General features: G+C 40.0%; 1 long non-coding RNA gene across 1 annotated transcript in view; it reads right to left on the bottom strand.

Moving 5' to 3' along the window:
* Nucleotides 1–2,957: 2,957 nt before the first annotated feature.
* The window catches only part of LOC139318598 (uncharacterized), a 159,899-nt gene continuing 142,814 nt past the window's right edge, over nucleotides 2,958–20,042 (bottom strand). The window contains exon 3 of the long non-coding RNA XR_011600520.1: nucleotides 2,958–3,157. This is a non-coding gene — a long non-coding RNA (uncharacterized lncRNA). The remainder of the gene's footprint in view (nucleotides 3,158–20,042) is intronic.

Genomic DNA, 20,042 nt, shown 5'->3' on the forward strand with positions numbered 1-20,042 from the left:
CCATGGATCCTGAATGTTTGCAAACCACCACAAAGCAGAAATCAGAGTTCTAGTAAATATGGTAAACAAACAAATGTTTAAAAGATGTTTTCTACTCTGAATGTCCCTGGCATAGAAATAACATAGTGGTCAGCTAAACTTCTCTGAAGACAGACAACATGTTACTACTGAAAATGTGTTCTCTCCTGCGACCCGCTGTCTCCCCTCTATTGCTGGGGGAAACCTGTTGGATATCGAAGAATCAATTGATTTCAATCAAAGATCAGCCAAGATTATATAAATCCAAGTAAATAGATCTGGAAGGAGATACTCCTTTAGATTAGAGATCACTGCTCAAAGCAGAATCAATTTTCACCATCCCCAAACCAATAGCCATCATTTATTTAATTTATATGCCCACCCATCTCATTGTCGGGAGATTCATTTTAATGAATTCATTGTGAAAATACAGCCATGAGTGTGTTGTGCTAGTCACACTGGTTCCTTGTTTTCTTACAGGTGCAATTCAAGGTGCTAGTTATGCTAGGGTTATGCTAGACCAATTTTAGAGTATTGTTCAACTGTTTGGAATCCCCACATCTGATATCAGTACAATCAAGCGGGTTCAGAAGTACTTTATGGGAGAAGTCTTGCACTTTTCTGTACACAGTAGAATTCCTTATGCTACTAGACTCAAAATTCTTGGTTTGAATAACTTGGAACTGTGTCTCTTGTGGTCAGACTTAGGTATTGCATAAAAAATTATATGTAGTAATGTTTTACCTGTAAATGACTTTTTCTGTTTTAATTGCAATAATGCACACACAAACAACTGCTTTAAACTCAATGTAAATCATTCTAAACTTGACTGTAAAAAATATGATTTTTGTAATAGAGTTGTCAAAGTCTGGAATGCCCTACCTGATTCAGTTGTCTCAGCTACAAATTTTCACAGTTTTAGTCACAAATTGACTTCCGTGGACCTTATTTCAACTTAAGTGGTCAGTAGAGGGGCTGTGCATAAGTGCACTAACGTGCCTATCGTCCCTGTCATTGTATTTTTATTCTCTTATTCTTGTTCTCGTTTTTGTTTGACAAATTCAAACAAACAAACAAACAAACAAATAAATAAATAAATATCACATTTAAAGCCATACATGGCACAGGACCAGGTTATTGACAAAACCACCTCTCCCTGAGAATATTCTGGTAGGGTAGGAATTCTCCAGGCCTCTTCCCTGGAATTTTGTCATCTAGTGTGACCTCGGAAGCAGAGATGGTATTCAGCAGGTTTTGGCCAGTTCTGGAGAACCGGTAGTGGAAATTTTGAGTAGTTCGGAGAACCAGTAAATACCACCTCTGACTGGCTCCACCCTCATCTATTCTCTGCCTCCCGAGTTCCAGCTGTTTGGGAGGAAATGGGGATTTTGCAGTAACCTTCCCCTGGAGTGGGGAGGGAATGGGGATTTTGCAGTATCCTTCCCTTTCCATGCCCACCAAGCCATGCCATGCCACGCCCATCAAGCCACGTCCACAGAAACGGTAGTAAAAAATTTTGAATCCCACCACTCCTCGGAAGTATGCCTTTTTTCATGACTTGGATGAGCCCCTTCCCTTCTAGCCTTTCAAAAGGCCATTAAGATCTGGCTTTTTACTGACGCTCTGGAATTATATAGGTAGAAAGTATGGAAAGAGGGTAGTTTAACCTTCTGTGGGACACCCCAAGGGGAAGGATGATGGTGCATGTTTTGCTGTTTTTTATTATTGTTTTATTTATTGGGGGAGTTTTTTAGTTGTTATGAGCCGCCCAGAGTCGCTTAAGATGGGCAGCCATATAAATCGTTTCAATAAATCAATAATTAGATGAGGAAAGGCAGCAAGATTTCACTCTGGAGCACTGACTGCCTAACAAGCTAGAATCTGGCTTCTCATCTACCATCCTGAACACATGTTTAATTGTCCCGTTTCAAAATTAAAACTGTATCTATTCTGCTCATTGAGTTCTAACAGAATCCAATCCAAGACTTTGCATCGTCTAAGACCTTCTCTTGATTCTGTGGTCTTCCCCTTGATTATGTGAAGATGCTCTTTTGCTGTTCTGATTCCACAGCTGTGTATTCCCCAACTACTGCTGCTCTAAATCTATTTTACTTGCCCCATTCATCAAATATCAGAGATCCTTGTGCAGCTAAGTCATGTCCATCGATCTCCGAGTAGCAGTTAGCCTCCTGGGTCAAATGAGAAATGAAAATAAATCAAAGAGGGTGACTTTCCTGCAGCCAGCAATAACAGTTTAACAATCCCTTGAATCCCTTGAATTTTATCCCAGTAAGTATTTACTGATCTTAAGCTATGGTACAAAGACTTCTGAAACACCAGTAAATATTATAGTGCATGGAAGGCAGCCATCAGCTTTGGGTAATAAGCATATTCTGCAGTGGACAAAACTGTGAGGAAGGGAGCCAAAGTGATTCAGTCGAAGACTGTAGTATGCAAGAACTTCATGTTACTGTTCCAGTGGATATTTAATTAAGCACTGAGACAGAAAAGCAAAGCAGTTTCCAAATAAACCAACGACATAAAAATTCCGTCTTTCACATGTGTTCAGTACTTATTCTCCTCCTCCTTTTTTGCAGCCCAGTTCAGTTGCCAGCCTGAGAGCAATTCTATCTGAATGGTTTTAAAAAAAATAAAATAAAATAAAATGAGAAGGATATCTATGACAAGGATAGGTAACATTTCTGGCAGAGCTTCCTTAGTCTGCCTGCGAGTCACTTATGTTATCTGCTTGCCAGCTTTTAGGAACAAAATGTTGGACAAGAAAGGCCCTTTGTCCAAACTGTCCCAAATGCAAGCGGGTTTTTTTAATGACTGGCGGTAGATTGCATTAGCTTTTCACTTGAATTTTTGTGTACACACATTTCATTGCAATTCTCATGCAAAAGAGTGCTTTTATTATTATTTTTGCTCATGCATACATGACTAGCTTAAAGGCTTTTGAGATGAGGAAGATGGATTAGCTGACAGTCATTTGTCTCTTCTCTATAAATGAGCTAAATAAACAAGGGCCCACTGTGATGACCTTCAACTTGGAAATATCCGATCCCTAGCTGGCTTCATCTCATCAGATGTTTAAAAAATCATGGAAAGAAGGCCGGAACTGTTTCTCCTGGGTATTCTGGAAAGGAAAATGCAGAAAAGTATACAATATATCATATTGCACATACTAACGGCAAGTAGAATTGTGATAGCACAACATTGGAAACAACCATACACCCCTCCAGATCAAATCATAATTAAAAAAAATATACGAATGTGCAGAGATGGACAGATTATCTATGGAAATGAAGGAGAGGGAGGACACCGAGTACTATTTAATATGGAATAAATAGTATTCCTGGCTGGAGAGTAAACATAAAATTTAAGGGATGTTTTTGTTATGAGATTGAATTGTAAATAGAAATCAAGATAATTTAGATAAAGATATAAGTTTAAGATAGAGATATTTAGAAGTAGAATAGTGTAAAGAGGTTAAATAGGTTAGAGATACTGATGCAGAAAAGTTGTTATTAGTATTGAAATTTTGATATGTTTGTTTTTGATTGTTTATATTTTTTGTTTTGTGTGTGTGTATTTTTTTCCTTGCTTTTTTGTGTATTATGTTTCTTTTTGTACTCCGTATTTTAATCTTTGGAAATTTAATTTTTTTTTTTTTAAAGAATCATGGTGTTTTGTTTTTTTTCAAATCAGCATCTGCCCGAAACTCCTATTTGCTTCCCTTTTGAGCTAGAAACAGAGTTACAACTAGATAACAAAAAATTTCCCTCACTTAACTCAACTGATGGTATTCATTGCTAACAGTCATTCCTGGAAAAAACATTAAAGCTAAGCTAAGAAACAAGCAGCAAATCCCAAACCAGCCAATCTCCAGAGTGCTAAACACAAGGCAATAAACTACCTTTTTAATATAATTACCGTTTTGTTTTGTCTGACATCCAAGCGAATAATTAGAATAGCCACATGTCTGTAGTCGCTACAATCAATTTAGGAATGTAAGACATTATGCCTGATATGACTGTTGCCAAACATTTTCAGATTAAAGTAGTGTTCTTACTACCATTTCAAATAAATTGTCTTTTCACTCCCCTTCCCAAGAAATTAAGCTGAGAAAATTTACCTGAAAAAAACACAGTCTTAAAAGCAAACCATTGTGAAAGAAGATTTTGCAATATCTCCTTGCTCCCAATAAAACGCCTGCAGTATTTGTCATCATGCAGGAAAAGAAAAGTCAATAGCAGGAGAATGAGAAAGGGAGAAAACTATATCAAGGATAAAAAATGAGAAGTCTTAAAAAGCATAGATCTGGGAAACAGAAGGAATATGTAAATGATGACAAGAGCCCAAAAGCAATGAAAAATGCTTGAGAAAACCAAATTGAAAAATGAGCATCAAATAGCACTGAGGATTTGAGTTAATATCAAAGAACATTTTAGGCATAATTATATACTGAACAACTGGCAATGAGAAAGGAAAGTGATGGAGTATAAAAGAACAGGAAGGCTCTTTTTAGCAATTACTTTTGCACCCGTCTTTAAAAAGGGAATAGGGCAGCTGTTTTTTTTTTTTTTTTGGGGGGGGGGAGGGTTGCTTAAAGTATGCAACAGGTTGAGAGATATGAATGAAGGATGGGAGAACAGGAGGGGCTGAAATCCAGAGAGCAGAATGCATACAAGCTTTTGCTCAGCATTCCAGTTGCTAGTTTGCTTATGACCAGTGGTGGATTGCTCCCAGTTCTGTCCAGTTCTATAGAACCAGTAGTAAAATCGGCGGGAGGCTTCACCCACTCGCTTGGATGTCATAAATGATGATCTGCGCATGCACAGAAGCTTCTGTGCATGCGCGCACGGCCCCGTTGAGAACCGGTAGTAAAGGTAAGTAGACCCCACCCCTGCTTACGACTCTTTGGAACGCTGCAATTCTCAGAGAAAATGGTTGCTGCAGAAGCCATACACTCAGTTTTCATCGGATGAGGTCTTCCTCACTGGGTAGTACATAGAGTATTACCAACTTCGTAGAAGACACAAAGATACGGGGCACAAGAAAAACTTTAGAGGAGTTCATCAAGGTTCAGGAGATTTTGACAAGCTTTGACAATTGGCTGAAACCAGCATAATGTAATTCATTGGGGACAAATGCAAGGCCTCACACTTGTGAAAGAAACATCTAAGTATAGGATCCACCCTGACTGCTTTTTTGAAGGACAGATACTGAAGCTGAAGCTCAAATATTTTGATCACCTAATGAGAACAGAGGATTCATTGGAAAAGATCCTGTTGGGAACGATTAGAGGCAAAAGGAGAAGGGGACAGTAGAGGATGAGATGGTTAGATAATGCCATTGACACAACGAACATGAATTTGGCAAACAATGAATTTGGGAGACAGTGGAGGACAGGGCGGCCTTGATGTGCTATGGTCCATGGAGTCATGAAGAGTTGGACATGAGTTAGCAACTGAACAACAAGAACAACATAGGATGCAAAAAGAATTTTGTGGATCACAAGCTGAATATGGGCCAACTATGTGATGCAGCTGCCACATAAAATGTGATCTTAGCCCGTATCAATAAAAGCATTTTATCAAGATCGCTTTTTTTGTTATTATTCATTAATCAAAATGCACCTAGAATATGGGATCCAGCTCTTGCACTGATAAACTGGAACATATCCAGAGGACAGCAGCCAAGATGACAGACGCCCTGGGAGAAATATTTATCAGGAGACATTGATAAGATTATAAGAAGTCACAGATATGTATTCAGGTAACAAGATCTGTACTGTAAGGCAGGGTAAAATTGTTCAGAGTTATTTCAATAGAAAGGGCAAGAAACAATGGGTAAAGAATTAGGGTTTTTTTAATGGACATCAGCAAGAATTTCCTAATGATAAGAGCTGTATAACAATGAAACAGGCTGCCTTATTGAATACCTCTCACTGGAGGTATTTAAACAGAGAGAGGATGGCTTTTTGTTGGGGATGCATTGGGTAGGAATTAGATTAGATAAGTGTTTTTCAACAATATGGACTTCAGCTTCCATGTTGGCTGAGGAATTCTGAGAGAAGTCCACTTTAAATCCATTGCTAAAGTTGAGAAACACTGGATCAAATCCAGGGGTGAAATGCTACCGGATCGGACTGGATCAGTCGATCCGGTAGCGATGATAGCCGGTAGTTTGGAGAACCAGTAGCAATGGCAGCTGGAGGCTCCGCCCACCCGTCCACCCGCTCACCTGCCTCATTCCCCAAATTTGGGGAATGCACCATTCCCCGACTCCAGCCTTGCCACAGAGCCGCTGCCTGCTCGCCCTTCGCCACGCGGTGTATCCTACTGCTCACCTTTGAGTTGCTCTGGTCCACGCATCGGCTACGCAAGCGCACACCCAATCTGCCGCTGATGAGTGAATTAAATAAATGGTGTGCGCTTGCACAGCTGGCGCATGGACCGGAGAGGCGATAGTGGCAGCTCATTCAAGAAGGAGAGTGAGTGACTCTGGTAACTTTTGGGCACTTGCCTTCCCTGACAGCCGCGGGAGAAAGGTGAGCAGTAGGATACACCGCGTGGTGAAGGACGAGCAGGCAGTGGCTCCGTGGCAAGGCTGGAGTTGGGGAATGGTGCATTTCCTGACTCCGGGGAATGGGGCAGGTGGGCGGAGCCACGGGAGAAAGGTAAGGACACGCTGCTTGGCGATGAGAGAGCGGGCAGCGGCTCCGGGGCAAGGCTGGTATCGGGGAATGGTACATTCCCCGACTTGGTTGAGGCAGGCGGCAAGCAGGCGGTGGCCCCAGGGAATGGCACATCCCTGGTCCCTGGCCCCCGACCCAAAGCGAAGAGAGAGCGGGTGGCGAGTGGGAGGCAGAATAGAAATTTAAAAAGTTTTCCTACCGGATTCTGTGGGCATGGCTTGGTGGGAGGGGGGCTTGTGACTGAGTGGGCGTGGCTGTGAGTGACATTGAGTTGGCCATGCCCACTCAGTCACAGGACACCCCCCCACCAAGCCACGCCCACAGAACCGGTAGGAAAAAATTTTAGATTTCACCCCTGATCAAGTCCCTTCCACTGTTTACATTCTATGATTCTATGAATACCTAAACTCAGTCAACTGATTAAAAGAAAGAAGCTGGAGAGAAAGAATGACTCCTTATGCACAGTCACTCAGGCACTCGTCACTTCCCGCCTGGACTACTGCAATGCTCTCTACATGGGGCTCCCCTTGAAGAGCACCCGTAGGCTCCAACTGGTGCAGAATGCGGCCGCGTGGGCGATTATGGGAGTGATGGGGCGCTCCCATGTGACACCCCTCCAGCGCAAGCTGCATTGGCTTCCAGTGGTCTTCCGGGTGTGCTTCAAGGTGTTGGTTACCACCTTTAAAGCGCTCCATGGCATAGGGCCTGGGTACCGCCTTCTGCTGCCGATAGCCTCCCACCGGCCAGTTCGCTCCCACAGAGAGGCACTCCTCAGGGTGCTGTCAACCAGGCAATGTCGGCTGGCAACCTCCAGGGGTAGGGCCTTCTCTGTGGCAGCACCTCCCCTCTGGAACAACCTGCCCCTGGAGATACGTAGGATACCAGATCTCCGTGCTTTTCGCCGTGCCCTCAAAACTTTTCTATTTCATCAAGCTGGGCTGGTGTAACCCCGCCCCCTTAGATATTTTTAATTGTGAATGTATTTTAGTCGGGAAGTTTTAAATTTTGGGCCAAAATTTGTTTAATTCTTTTAAAATTTAAAATTTTGTATTGGGATGTTTTTTATTCTAGGCTGTGCACCGCCCTGAGTCTAGCAGGAGAAGGGCAGTATAAAAATTTAATAAAATAAATAAATAAATAAATGAAAAAGAAAGCCCATTCTCTAATTTATATTCTAGTTGCTTGCCATGTCAGTGTTGGTGGGAGTGGTCTTAAAGGTTCTTTGTAAGCAAGCAGCCCAAAGAACCTCCAAGACCACTCCCCACCAACACTGACAGGGTAAGTAACTAGAATATAAATTGCAAGCAAACCCCATGATGTTGTTACCTAGTTTGGGTAATAAAGTGTCTGTAAGAAAACAACCAACTCAGAAAGCACCAAGATCCCCTCATTATAAACTAAAGGTGTCAACATCCAAGGTACCTTAGAACAGGGGTCTCCCATAGGTCGGATGCATCACACACTGGCCATGCCCACCCCTGGTTTAGTGCAGGGAGGGAAAAGTTGTGATATGTCACATTACGATAACGTATCATTGCAAGTTTGACACCCCAGCCTTAGAAGTTATTCCTTACTCAAGCACCTCTAGACTAGAAATTGAAATTAGATCACCATTCTGGTCATTATCAAGTCAAAAGGCTATAGGAACTGATGAAATACTGTCAGGTAAAAACAATTAGACCCAAACACAAAGAGTTCAATCAGGTGTTTTATTGCTCATGCCTATAACACAGGAATCTTCTCAGATTGGTGATCTGCATCTGGGTCAGATTAGTTAAGGTTCAGTGGCATTCAAGCAGGTGGGGTGGATCAGATCTTATCTTTTTATGCGTGTAAGGATTCCAGACTAATTCCCCATTTCACTTCTCGCCCTGGATTAGCCAGTCTCTCTCTGACACTCACTGAAATATGACAAGCAACAGAAGAGGAATCAGTCAAGGTCATAAAAAACCTTAAAGCTATACCAGCAAATATGGAGAACAACACAGTGGCCAACAGATCAGAAGAGGTTAATTTACATCCCAATATCAAAAACCAGAGACTTGACAGAGTGTGCAAACTATCCTACCATATCCTTATTTTCACATGCTAGCAAAATAATACTTAGGATCATCCAACACAGATTAGAGCTTTATGTGGAAAAAGAGATGCCAGATGTTCGAGCTGGCTTTAGAAAAGAGACATAATTGCTGATGCACGCTGGATAATTGAGAAAGCCAACGAATATCAAAAAGGAAGTCACTATGTGCTTCATTGAATATATAAAGGTCTTTGATTGTGTTGATCATATCAAGCGGTAGAATATTCTTCAAAAAAAATGGGAATCCCAGCGAGTCTCATTGTCCATATGAGAAACATATATGTCGATATTAGTTTCGACAGAACATGGTGAAACATACTGGCTCCAGTTTGATAAAGGATTATGTGAAGGTTAATTACTCATTTATTCAGTCTATATGCTGAATATATATTAAGGGAAGCTGGATTGAAAGAAGATGAGTATGGTTTTAAAATTGGAAGAAGAAACATCAATAATCTATGCTATACCCTGATTGACGAAAATGCAAAGGATCTGCAAGCTCTGGTAACAAAAGTAAAGAAGCAGAGTGAAAAAAAATGGGACTAATATAAAAACCAAACTAATGACAAAGGATAGAAGTAGGCTTAGAATTAGCAATGAAGATATTGAAGTGGTGGATGGCATTTGCATTTTAGGATCAACCACCAAAAGTAAATGAATAGGCAGTCAAAAAATATGCTACAGATTTGGTACAGCAGCCATGAAAATCTTGGAAAAGACATTCAAATACCCTGATGTCTCTAGAGTAGGGGTTCACAACCAGGGGGTGAGAGCACCCCCTGGGGATGCAAGAAAATATTCCAGGGGGTGTGAAAACTTGGGCTTAGAAGTTTCAAAATTATTGTGTATATGTATAATTATATGCATATAATTATTTTTAAGGGGTGCGAGAATATATCAGAAGCATTCTAGGGGTGCAGGATATAGAAAAGTTTGGGACCCCCTGCTCTATGCCTACAAAGATCAAAACCATACAAATTATGGTATTCCCTGTGATACCCTATGGAAGTGAAAGTTGGATTTTGAACAAGCAGGATAGAAAGAATATTGATGCTTTGAACATTGGTATTGGAGAAGACTGCTGATAATGCCGTAGGCAAGCAAGTAACAATAGCAATAGCAATAGACTTATATACCACTTCACAGAGTTTCACAGACCGCTCTAAGCAGTTTACAGAGTCAGCATATTGCTCCCAACAATTTGGTTTTATTTATTTTATTCATCAAATTTATTGGCCGCCTATCTTACCATGTGATAACTCTGATACAGGGGTGTCAAACTCAATTTCATTGAGGGCCCCATCAGGGTTGTGTTTGACCTTGGGGGGTCTGGGGGGGGCACGGCCGGGTGAGCATGGGCAACTTGATGTCACTCGTTGAGGCTCTGTTTTCTTCTGCAACGGCCTCCTGCAGCCCTCTACCAGCGAAAATGGAGTCCGTGGAGGCTGCACGCAGCCCGCCCAGGCTCTGTTTTGGGCCACAATGGCCTCCTGCAGTTCTTTGCCAGAGAAAATGGAGCCTGGGGAGGCAGCACACATTTTTGCTGGCAAAGGCACCATGGGCCGGTCCTTCGCTGTTTCCAGGGTGGCCCCGCGGGCCAGCTCTAAGCACCCCATGGGACGGATCCAGCCTACGGGCCTTGAGTTTGACATCCCTGCTCTAGTAATTCCCTCCCCACTCCAGGGGAAGGATACTGAAAATCTCCATTCCCACCCCACTCTGGGGCCAGCCAGAGGTGGTATTTACCGGTTCTCCGAATTACTCAAATTTTCCGCTACCGGTTCTCCAGAACCTGTTAGAACCTGCTGAACAGCACCCCTGGCAAGAACAATATAATAAAGCTAAATAAAGGGCAAATGTGTTAACTGAAATAATGGCAGACATTCAAACTATCAGATATATAGTTAGTTACAAGCTCAAGATGGCATCTAGAGGTAAACTGCAAATATTCAAATTTGGTTTTGTTAGCTTGATAGAAGGCTTCAAGTATCATTTGACACTATTGTTATAGCATCTTACCCAACCATCTTTAATGGAAATTTTAAAAACCTCTATTACTGATATATATTAGCATATCAATAATTTAAGCAACACTATAAATCACTGGGGAGGACATGGTTTTGGACTGTCTAAATTGTTAGGTTAAAGAAACAGATCAGATAAATCCTGAAGACCTTTTGAGGAAAATGATCTTCAATAATTGATATGAAGGTCAGAAAAATATTTCCAAGGACACATGAGTAAATATATTGAAGCAATTCACAAATATAGAAAGCTTTGTAAACAGCAGTAAAATCTACAAAATCATTTGAGATCTTTGTGTTAAAGTACCAATAGTCTTTGAAGGGGAAAAACAACCTGTTTCTTTCCAGAACTTCTTTATATGTTTATATTTTTAAATAACATCAACAAAGATTGGCTTTAGATTTCTTCAACAATGGCTGGATGATGCTATTAACACTCTATACATCACTATTTGTAGGAGAAGACTCAACAGAGGTAGACTCAAGAGAGGAATTAGCCTGGAATCATTATATTCCCACAAGCGAACTAAGTCTGACCCCCGTTGAATTCTGTTAATTCTTATTGTATCTACTACCAATTTAATGCTGACCATTAGTTGACTATATTTTTGTATGTAGACATGAGCAATAAATAAGCTTAAATGAATCTTATTGTACAGACTTGATTTTTCATGCCTGACTTTGGTAGAAAAGTATAGGGGAACTTATAGGTTTAATGTTTTAATTTCATGCTATCATGACATTTGTTAGAGTTACTTGCAGATGATAGGTAGGTAGGTAGGTAGGTAGGTAGGTAGGTAAGTAAGTAGATAGATAGATAGATAGATAGATAGATAGATAGATAGATAGATAGATAGATAGATGATAGACAGGCAGATAATATAGATATTAAATTTTTATGCTGCCCATCTCACTACCTAAAGATGTCCCTGCTAAGAAGATGGCAGGATGAAAAATTATGTACCTAAGTTACAGGAAGGCAAATTTTGATTAAATGGTAAGAGAAAAACAAAATGGTAAACAACAACACAATGTATTCATATGTCTACCGAGTGGACTCTCTCGCAAACTTAGTAACTTTTAAAATTGAATCTAAGCACTACGAAATAACAGCTGCTCTGTTCTGCCAATTTGGGAGCCTTAGGCTGCTGTCTGGGAGGTTTGGTGTTCGAGAAGTACGGGTCTTAATCTTATTTGAATTTACTTGAACTTGAACTTATGATTCTCTTTCCAATGTGCTCTTTGCTCTCCCAATCTAGTATAAAACCTGAGATTGATTAGAATGTAATGAACTCGGGGAATTCTGGAATTCTGAATTAGATTGAAGAATTGATCCTTCACAAACAGTATTGTGTTAATCAGGATCATTGCAACTGGATAAGCAAACAATTAAATTTTGCTTAGGTTTATCAGGTGGCTGAATTCTGCTAGGCTATGATTCGCTGCTGTAATTGTGGTTTGAGAAGAATGTTCTTCTTGGTTACGCACAACAGAAAATTAAGACAGTTGTTATTGAGCTAAATTGAAGACTGGGAAAAACAAGTGTTGTCACGTTGGAGGAACAGGAAGGATACATGACGAAGGTCAGCTACAAAACAATGCAAATTTACACATTATGGTTAAAGGCAGGATTTGCTGTTTTCTCACCCATTAGCTTTGTGACCTCATCACATAGACAAATCTAATTGGTTACAAGATGATATGATAATCCCTGAGTGGTAGCTGGCATTCTCAGGAGGAATTTTCTAAGTTTAGCATCCATACATATAGCTTTTGCACTACTTCATTTGTACCAAAAACTGAAGCCAGAGAAAGAACATTGCAAATAGGAGTAAACAAATGCATAAAGCAAAGAAACAAAATCAACCCTAAAAGACCTTGTTGTTGTTGTTTCCAATTGTTTTTGTAGGGAAATAGCTGGCACATCCCTACAAAAACATTTTGCTTTCCCACATTTGGAATTCATCAGTCATTCTGACAGGGTGCCATTCTTCAAAGTAATTTGAATGAATATATGAGTTTTAGATTTTGGGGGAAAAAATGCATTAAAGGGCTCTTCAGAGAATATAGAATGCATTGTTTGTTGTTCTGTTTGGGCAATACGAACAATCAATGTAGATATCTGTATCAGTGGTGAAATCTAAAATTTGTTACTACTGGTTCTGTGGGCGTGGCTTGGGGAGGTTAATGTGACTGGGTGGGCGTGGCCAACTTTTTTTTTTCTTTTAAAACCATTTTTTCTACAACCTCTTCGGGGAAGAGGTGGTAAAAAAATGCTTTTAAAAGCCTCTGACGATCCTAGCTGAGCCGCGCGATCATCAGAGGCTTTTTAAACATTTTTTCTGCCAAAGAGATTGTAGAAAAAAATGCTTTAAAAAAAAAAAGCCTCTGATAATCGCGTGGCTCAGCTGGGCATGCGGGGGGGGGGCAGGGATTTTTGCTACCGGTTCTCCAAACCACCCGCCTCCATCGCTACAGGATCGGGCGATCCAGTCCAAACCGGGAGCATTTCATCCCTGGTCTGTATCTGTTTTGCCAAGACAGATAACCAAAGTATGGATGAAATCAAAGTTGGGGGAAGGGTGCATGTGCCCTGAAATGCAAAGCTGCCTATCCTATGTTTTCTTTTCCATTCATTTATCTCGAGCATGGGTCATTTTTTAGACAATCCAAATGGCCTTCTGTGCACATGAAAAACAGTCCAGAGGGACAATTTATGAGGATTGATCTTTGGATTACATTCCATCAAGTCCCTGATAGCAGTCACATAAGTAAATATTCTCCATGGTGATCTGTTCCCAACCTGGTCTTTTTGATCTTCCAATGGTGACCTTGTTGCCATTGTAACTGAGTCTATCCATCTTGCTGCTAATCATCCTCTTTTTCTCTTTCCTTCTTCCTTTCCCAAAATAAGAGCCTTCTCCAGAAAGCTGGGTCTTTTCATAATGTGCCTGAAATAGGATAATTTGAACCTGCTCATTTTGTGCCTCAAGTGAAAACAGATATCTGGTGATACTGGAGATTTTGCAGTATCCTTCCCCTGGAGTGGGATGGGAATGGAGATTTTGAAGTATCCTTCCCCTGGAGTGGGAAGGGAATGGGGATTTTGCAGTATCCTTCCCCTGGAGTGGGAAGGGAATGGGGATTTTGCAGTATCCTTCCCCTGGAGTGGGATGGGAATGGAGATTTTGCAGTATCCTTCCCCTGGAGTGGGATGGGAATGGAGATTTTGCAGTATCCTTCCCCTGGAGTGGGAAGGGAATGGGGATTTTGCAGTATCCTTCCCCTGGAGTGGGATGGGAATGGAGATTATGCAGTATCCTTCCCCTGGAGTGGGATGGGAATGGAGATTATGCAGTATTATGCCACGCCCACCAAGCCACACCACGCCCACCAAGCCACACCCACAGAACCGGTAGTAAAAAAAAATTGAATTCCACCACTGGTTCTTGTTTTATTTGCCATCTTACATGACAAAAAAATAAATAAATAAAATCTGGAGATCTCTCTTGCACACCATTTTTCAACCCAAGTACTCCAATAAAAGCATCAATCTATTTTTTTTTTTAAAGGACCAACATATTGTGGCTGTAAAAAATCTGAATGGCAGGAAAGAGATACAGAAAACGGAGCTCTTTTCAACTACCCAGCAATCATCAGCATTTTCGCAGCCCAGATAGGGTCACCCTAAAGAAAAATGGCAAAAGATTCATTTTCAAATACCATACCACATAAATAAAGTAACAAAATAGTGCCAACCATTTTTCCTGACCAATAAGGCCATGTAGAAAGGTCTATCTATCCTTTTTAAAAAAAGGATAGGAAAGAATATGTAACAATGACACTTCCTATGTCACTGCAATATCAACAGCCTTATTGTGATTTATATCACCCAAGTCCTAGATCCAATTTTCTTTTAAATTTAGGACTGTGCTATCTTTTAAGCATACTTACATCTTATGTGATAGTGATGTGCAAATTGTAATGAATCAGTCAGTGGGGTTTTTTTAAAAAAAAACAAAAACAAAATCTCACAAACACACACGCACATGACATGCACACAAAAGGTTAAGTTAGTAACTCAGTCCTTCGGCAGATTTATTGCAGAAAAGATATCTGGCTGTTTGCATCATAAAAATACTTTTTTCCCCTCCTTGAAAACTGATAAAGAAAGCAATATATGAGTACATGGGGCCATTTCTGTCACTGCGTTAATGCACAATGATTTATAATATGTATTCTGATTTGACTCATCCTTATTAAAGCTAAAATGGAATCAACTGGGGAAATTAATAAGGCTTTTAAAACAGATGCCTGGATACCATCCAGGAGTTACTTTTCTTTTAGAATATTTCATCACCACTTCTCAGTATAATGGGTTGGAAATGGTCTATTTTACACAAGAATTCCACCACCTTTTCTCTCTCTTCGTGTAGCTCACATGCCTGGAAACAAATGAAGATCTTTCTGTTACAAACACTTTAGAGTACCCACTGTAATATAGATATTTAATCCTATGAAATGTGGAACATGTTCCCATAAATCCTTATTCAATTAATTTAAAAGGATTTACATGTCTCCGAAGTGATATTTTCCTTTATGAATATCTTTATTTTTTTTTTAAATCATGGTTTTTGTGAATATGAACAGCTTTATGCTAACCCTGGACTACCGCACCTAGAACATTCTACGTGCACCTAGAACATTCTAGGCACCTAGAATATTCTAGAACATTCACCCTACTGAATGTTGCATACTGGCAACATTCACCCTACATTTCTGACAGTCTTATCCATTTAAGAGGCGCCGTGGCTCAGTGGCTTAAAAGACACTGGAGTAGGTCTATACTCTGGTGGTTCGAGTCCTAAGACCACGTGATGAGGTGAGCTCCCATCACTTGCCTCAGCTCCTGCCATCCTCGCAGTTTGAAAGCAAGTAGGTAAATAGGTACTATTTTGGTGGGAAGGTAGCAGCGTTTCGTGTTTTGCTGTATGCTTTGCACTGCAGTGTGATGTCATGCTGTTCACATCACCATGGAAACATCTTTGAACAGCACTGGTTCAATAGTTTAAAGAAACAGAGATGAGCACCTCCCCTAAACTCCAGTATGACTAGCAGAGTAAAACCCGCAGGGACTCCTTTTATTCATTTAAAGCAGTTTATGTACAGATCAGAGGTGGGTTTCAGCAGGTTTTGGCCAGTTCTGGAGAACCGGTAGTGGAAATTTTGAGTAGTTCGGAGAACCGGTAGTAAAAATTTTGACTGGCCCCACCCCCATCTATTCTCTGCCTCCCAAGTCCCAGCTGATCAGGAGGAAATGGAGATTTTGCAGTAACCTTCCCCTACCACGCCCACCAAGCCACGCCCACCAAGCCACACCCACAGAATCGGTAGTAAAAAAATTTGAAACCCACCATTGGTACTGATCCACTGATTTATCATTTCTATCTTAAACCATTTCTGCTTTTCTGATTTACAAGTGTCTTCTAAAGTCATCCACAGATTGTTATGCCAATTTAAGAATCATAAACACAGGCTTTATATCCTTTCCACAGTGGTGGGGTGATGTTATGAAGATGATACAAGTTGCTAGTGTAGAAATGACAAGAGTGAGAATTTGAATTCATTGTATGCAACTTCTTGTCATGTTGGACATTGGGATAGTATTCCTTCCCAGATCACTTTCTATCTATTGAAAATCAGTGAGACTCTCTTTCATCATTTATCTGAGCAAAACTACTTTTTATTTTACTTTTATTTATTTATTTTACTTTTTCATTTTAAAGTATTTTTGTGGGGGGGGATCTCATTTTTCTAATTCTACTAGCCATGCAAAGGAATGGCTTAGGGCCGGGGTATTTGCGAGACCGCCTTCTGCCACCGATAGCCTCCCACCGACTGGTTCGCTCACACAGAGAGGGCCTCCTCAGGGTACCGTCGACCAGGCAGTGCCGGCTGGCGACCCCCAGGGGGAGAGCCTTCTCTGTGGCAGCACCTGCCCTCTGGAATGACCTGCCCCCTGAGATACGCACGATATCAGACCTCCGGACTTTTCATCGGGCCCTGAAGACACACTTGTTCCATCTAGCTGGGTTGGCTTGATCCCATCCTCTTAGTTTTTTAATCGAAATTCAGTTTTAATTGGGTTGTTTTAAAGTTGGGCCAAAATTATTTAATTGTTTTTTAAAATGTTTTTAAATTTTATATGCTATGTTTTATCCTGGCTGTACACCGCCCTGAGTCCCGCAGGAGAAGGGCGGTATAGAAATATAATAAAATAAATAAATAAATAAAATAAATAAAATGCAATAAAACTAGTGGTATTCACAGGAATCCATGCTCATGAGTAAGGGAGTAAGTCAGTGGCGGGATTCAGCAGGTTCTGTCCGTTTCGGGCAAACTGGTAGCGGCGACTGCGGTAGGCTCCGCCCACCCACCCGGACATAACGACGTCTTATTTAGCCACATTTTTGAGGTCGTGCGCATGCGCAAAAGGCGTGCACACTCATATTTGCAAACTGGTAGGGAAAGTAAGTGAATCCCACCTCTGGAATAAGTGATGGGGCTTATTCCCAAATTAGTAAGTATTGAAATTTTGTCTAAAACACATGTTTAAGACTGAAATACTAAATACTGAAATATTTTGGCTATAAGATCCACTCAATATCGGTTAAATTTGCAAAGGACTACAATAAACACATTTATTAGATGCAGTATGTTTCATGGGGTTGCACTATTATAACAGTTTAAATTTTAAAATAGCCTAACCTGGGAAGGATTTAAAGAAGGAGAAATACTGAATGTAGAAAAAATAAAGCAAAAGCCGTAACGATTTTATATAGGACTCAGGGTTTACAAGCATGTTAGAGTGGAATCACAATTTTTGTTTGTTTGTTTTTCTAAAGCAGATCAGGATTGCTCAGCCAAGTAAGAATCCTGTCAAAACGTGTTTGCACTTGCCTGGATAAGGCCATAGAAGGTCTACACAGACCAGTGTTTTTCAAATGGTGTTTACAAAACAAAAACAAAAAACAGAATTAAAAGATGGACAATATGGCCATTCATTTATTAGTTCTGTTTTTTGCATAGTTTTAATATTTTATTAAAACATCAATATTAATTTTAAAATATTAATATTAAAATATTAAATAGGGGCACGGTGGTTCAGTGGCTAAGACGCTGACCTTGTCGATCGAAAGGTAAACAGTTCAGCGGTTCGAATCCCTAGTGCCGCATAATGGGGTGAGCTCCTGTTAGTTATCCCAGCTTCTGCCAACCTAGCAGTTCGAAAGCACGTAAATAATGCAAGTAGAAAAATAGGGACCACTTTTGGTGGGAAGGTAACAGCATTCTGTGCGCCTTTGGCTTTTACTCATGCCAGCCACATGACCACAGAGACATCTTCAGACACCACTGGCTCTTCAGCTTTGAAATGGAGATGAGCACCACCCCCTAGAGTCGGGAACGACTAGCACATATGTGCAAAGGGAACTTTTACCTTTTACCTTAATATTTTAATATATTTTGATTCTTTTTCTATTTGTTTTATAATCTGCAAACTGCCAGAATTGCCTTACAGGGAAGATGGACAGCATAAAAATTTAACAAATAGATAAAAAAAGAAATATGACAACTTTAAGATGTATGAGCTTCAACTTCTAAAATGCTGGTTGCGGAATTCTGGGAATTGGAACTTTGCAAAGATCAAACTTGCCAAGTTTGAAAAACATCAGCACAGACAAAGCAAAAATCAAAGGCCAGAGTAACGTTTGAGAGATGGGTAAATTAGTCCAGTCACCTGTCAAAACCAGCCACCAATGTCAGTACAGTATTATTGTGAATGGTGAATTAATTTCCTTCTGGCTGATGACTTTTAGCATGGCATGTACTACTATATGTTAATCAGGAGGGACTGTAAAATGATATGTGTGAAGTATAGTATTTTTATCCATTATTTCAAACTTCTAATCTTCCAATATTAAAAAAAATGGGGGGGATTATTGGGTGGCAACAGAAGAACTAGACAAATCAATCTTCTGGCAGTGCTGATAAAAGATGAAATCAAGAATGTATTGTGAAAGGTACAAATCTTTTGGTAAGTTGCGTATTCATTTCTTGCCTAGTACTGGCCCCAATGAAATCATTACTGTTATGAAAGGGTGGGAATGTTCACACAGATTCATTTATCATTCTAGATAGCTACTTTATCCCAGTGTTCGAAAACCAAAGGAATGCATATTGAAATTCAATAATTTTTCCATCTTAACCCAGGATTTAATGAGCATAACTTCTACAGCAGACAGGAAAATAAAAGGAACAAATGTTTTGTTCTTTCAGCACAATTGATTTGTAAACTTATAAGGAAACAGAAGTCTGATGTTCAATAAGCTTGATGGTTCAGGGACCCTGAGCACCCCTTGGAGATGTAGTTATGAAATCAATTCCCCATTTGCTAAACAGGCATATATTAAGCAAGATGTACATTTCTTATATGCAAAAACTCCTCTTGTAATTCAGTTTTTTATACCTGAATTTTCATCTCATCTTTTCACAGCAAAGAAAGAGTATTTTTCAATGGCACTATTTAATTTGTAAAATTTATGTAGGTATCTTTTCAATAGAAAGCAATGCACAATTAATTTTAAAAAAATATGGAAGTCAAAATGATTGCATGTCAAAGCACAGTTATTAAAATTCTCCTGCAAAATTAGCAAAAATCAATCTTTAGTTCTCACTTGAGGCACAAATGCCCAGGTTCAAATTATCACTTTGGGACACACTACTCAAAGATCCAACACCTTTGAGAAGTCCATTATGCTGGGAAAGATAGAAAAAGATGAAAAGGACAACTAGTAGCAAGATGGATGGATTCTATTATAGTAGCAATGGGTGCACCCCTAGAAGAACTGAAGGGCCAGGTTAGGGACAAATGACCCTGGAAAAGGTCCTTCCATAAAGTCTTGACTTAGCAGAACATAATCAATCAAATATCTATGAGACATTTCTTAAAAGCTCTCCAAAGCACTAATATTTACCCAGAAGAAAATTTCACAATGTTCAGTAGGATTTATTTTTTCTGAGTATCTTGCATATATTGATTATTGCCACTTGATAGTGTTATCCTAGGATTTTTAGGTCTCTGGAGATTCTCAGTCATCCAGATCATAGTTATCCAAAAGGTACTTTTTCAAGCTGAAGAAGCTTCTTGGATGAGAAG

Source organism: Pituophis catenifer, unplaced genomic scaffold, assembly GCF_029215685.1.
Source record: "Pituophis catenifer annectens isolate HBS135680 unplaced genomic scaffold, rPitCat1.0.hap2 SCAF_6, whole genome shotgun sequence".
NCBI lineage: Eukaryota > Metazoa > Chordata > Lepidosauria > Squamata > Colubridae > Pituophis > Pituophis catenifer.